This window comes from Emydura macquarii, unplaced genomic scaffold, assembly GCF_026122565.2.
Source record: "Emydura macquarii macquarii isolate MOO-44397 ecotype Brisbane River unplaced genomic scaffold, CSIRO-AGI_Emac_v2 contig_635, whole genome shotgun sequence".
In the NCBI taxonomy this organism is placed as follows: Eukaryota; Metazoa; Chordata; order Testudines; family Chelidae; genus Emydura; species Emydura macquarii.
The window spans coordinates 59,465-63,173 of NW_027130772.1; the positions used below are offsets into that span (position 1 = coordinate 59,465).

Consider the following 3,709-nt stretch of genomic DNA (forward strand, 5'->3'; position numbering starts at 1 on the left):
ATTTAGTCAGGGTAGGTCCTACTTTGAGCAGGGGGTTGGACTAGATGACTTCCTGAGGTCCCTTCCAACCCTCATCTTCTAGCAGTCTTTCCTAGAAGTCCATTTTCCTCACAATTCACTTGCAGCAGGCTTCCCCCTGCACCGTCCCCCACTGCAATTCCCAGCTCTATTTGCTTGGTTTGTTCTTTGTTCCCTTCAAATGTAAAATTGCGACCCATTTCAGCCATGGCACTCCAGCCTGTTTTGTTCTGATTATAGACACTAGGCAGTGACAGATGTGACTATCTGAAGCAATAGCTATCTAGTCAGTCTCCTATAGCTGTCTGCACTGCTGTGTCTGAGTCCCATCACCACAGTATTTGAGTGCTTGGTGACATCTGCCAAGGTACTGCACAGGTTTCCAGAGAGACTAACGTTTTGTGGAACCTGCAGTCTTCCTGGATAGGAAATATCTCCCAGAGACCATGAGAGATGGCGTTTCCCCTCCCCAGGCTCCATTCTCCACTGAGCTATTGATCCAGTACCCAGCAAAGAAGGACCATGAAAACAATGTTGACATCTTATGGAGTGAATGTTGTTTGTTAATATCACAGAGTGAATTTCTTTCCCTTAGATACACCCCGATGGCGGCCCCAGAACAGGGAAATCAAAGGTCCATCACAGAATTCGTCCTCCTGGGATTCAGGACCCTGCTTGAACTTCAAATCCTTCTCTTCCTGCTGTTTCTAGTGATCTACATCGCAACCATGGCTGGGAACATCCTCATCATGGTGCTAGTTGTCACTGCTCAGCATCTTCACACCCCCATGTACTTCTTCCTGGGGAACTTGTCCTTCTTGGAGACCTGCTACACCTCCACCATCCTGCCCAGGATGCTGGCTAGTCTCCTGAGTGGGGATAGAACTACCTCAGTCAGTGGGTGCATCACACAATATTATTTCTTTGGTTCTCTGGCAGGTACAGAATGCCTGCTCGTATCGGTGATGTCTTACAATTGGTATTTAGCCATAGTCAAACCACTTCACTATGCAGCCCGTATGAGTGGCAGATCTTGTCTCCAGCTCGCAGCAGGCTCTTGGGTAGGTGGCTTCCTAGCTAGTAACATAACAACGTTGTCGATATCACAGTTAACTTTCTGTGGTCCCAATAGCATTGACTATTTCCTTTGCGATTTTATTCCACTTGTAAAACTCTCCTGCAATGACCCTCAGCTGATGGAAATGTTGTCTCTCACACTCAGCTTGATATTCTCCCTGGTCCCATTCCTACTGACCATGATGTCCTACATCTGCATCATCACCATATTGAGAATCCCTTTCACCACTGGGAGGCAAAAGGCCTTTTTCACCTGCTCCTCTCACCTCATTGTGGTGTCCATTTATTAAGGAACTCTGCTAGTCGTCTACATGTTCCCAACAGCCCACACGCTGAGGGACTTCAAAACCATTCTCTCTGTCTTCTACACGGTCCTGACTCCCCTGGTCAATCCCCTCATCTACACCCTGAGAAACAAAGAAGTCAAGGAGGCCCTGAGGAAAGCTTGCAGGAAATGCATGTTAGGACAATGGTAGCTGACCAGGTGCCTTAGCTTGAAATAAAATAGATATGCCAGACGTTGGTTTAGGGCCTGGAATGAAACTTGACTGGGCTGTGTTATGTTTTTAGAGTCACCGTCAGGGGCAGAAGTGGAGAGAGACAGACTCTTGGAACCTGTGACCTGTTCTTGTTAGGGCCTTTATCAGATGCCACAGCTGGGTGCGACTGGGCTGGTGAGAGATTTAAACTAGAGGCTGCTCTGAGTTCAGCCAATGACAGGGGATTGTGCTCAGTGCGACAGTGCAGGAAAAACAGACTCAGCTGGGAAGCTGAGCATCCCTTCCTTGTAGGGTAAGAGACTTAGATTTATGTGTGTGTGTATCTACAATGTCTACATTATGCAAATATATGATGGCAAAGTCAGATTGGGACTCCAGTGTTAGGAAACTGTGTAATTAATATTTGATTTTTGTAGTGTATTTCATCCCCAGGTTTATTTCCAAGGGGACAGGAATCAGAAGGAAACCCTCTAACCTGTGCTGTAGGGCCCAGCACAGACTTATTACTTGTCGAGTCTCAACAACGACATAGGGCCCGTAGCTCAAGAATTTTGGGTGCCCAGTGGGATTTTTCAAAAGCATCTGGGCACCTCGCCTGCCAGATCAGGCCCTGCAGACGAATCAGGCAGGGGAACGTCTCCCTTTTCCAGGTCCCAGTATTTCTCTGAGGCCTAGGCTGCCTGGTATGAGGCTGCAGAGGTCATGGCTAGAGGCAGAAACACAGGGGCTGTGGCCCTTTTGCTGCAAACACTTAGGCACCTACAGGGTCGCAGGCAGCTGACCAGGGTTTTGTGAATCCCAGGAGGGCCAGATTCTGGGATTCTGGTGCCTAAAGCAGAAGCTTTGTGACTCCAGCCCTAGGCCCACATCCTCATCCTCGTGTTACAACTGGGGAAACTAAGGCAGAACGAGGTGCAGTTACCTACCCGGAGTTGCTGGTGGCAGAGAATAACCTGGAAACCAAACCTCCAGAGTTCTAGTCCAGTACAATGTTTCCTACAGCAAGTCCACTTGTTATGGACAATGGCACCTAAGGGTGCCCAACTCCCAGTCACTGGCTGTGGGATTTAGGTGCCTAACATCACCTCTTATGGGAAAACCCAGTCTGTACATTTATAGACAAACCTGTATCCTGAGAATTCCCCCACACCCAGGGGATGTTTTCCACCAGATCCTCCTCATGTTTTATCATTGTCTAAGAGACCCTCGTAACTGTGTGTGTGTTACCAAAAGCCTAGAACAATAAAAGAACTAAACTAAGATTTCGTTCTGTCGTCTTTGTTGTCAGACCTCCCATTATCTGCTCAGTTCATGTCTCGTGAGGAATATATGTGTCACGACTGGTGTGCACAGAAATGTTGCACCCCTTTAACTGTACCGGGCTATGTCTGCCTGTGACAGGGCCGCGCGCCCTTGGGCTGGAGAGCCTGGTGCCACCCCAGCCCTGATTAGAGAAGGAGCCGGAGCTGAGGGGAATCAGGCACTTTGCAGCCAAGCACAGATGTAGCCAGCGTGAGAGGAAAGGTGGGAGGCTGAATTGAAGCTTGGAAGAGCGAGAGAGGCTCCTGGAGGAAAAACCCTGAGACGGGGGAAATTCATCCTTTATAGAGGGAACGAATGAGGGAAACTGAGGTGAGCGGTTCCCGTGAGTCCTCCAAGTGGATCAAATGGTAATGGTGTAAAGGTGCTCTTGGCAGTGTGCATTCCCACACGGGAAAGGGAACAGTTGAAATATTGGCAATCTGGGTCCATGCTAGACATTGCGGGGAGAACTGGCAGAGATCTTAGCAGGTCATCTAGTCTGTGCCCTGCACTCAAGGTAGGAGTATTGACGAGACCATCCCTGATGGGTGTTGCTTTAACCTGTTCTTAGCAACCACCAGTGATGGAGATTGCACAGTCTCCCTAGGCAATTTATTCCACTGCTTCACTTCCTTGACACTCAGGAAGTTTTCCCTAATGTCCAGCTTAACCTTCCTTCCTGCACCCTAAACCCATTGCTGCTTGTCCTGTCCCCCAAGGTAAAGGAGAACAGCGTTTCACCCTCCTCTTTGTAACAACCTTTTATGTGCTTGAAACCTGTTACCATGTCCCCCGCCCCGCCAATCTTCTCC

At 48.8% G+C, this 3,709-nt stretch overlaps 1 pseudogene; it reads left to right on the plus strand.

The window, feature by feature from the left end:
- Window positions 1-623: 623 nt before the first annotated feature.
- LOC137148556 (olfactory receptor 11A1-like) lies at window positions 624-1,571 on the plus strand (annotated as a pseudogene).
- Window positions 1,572-3,709: the final 2,138 nt, after the last annotated feature.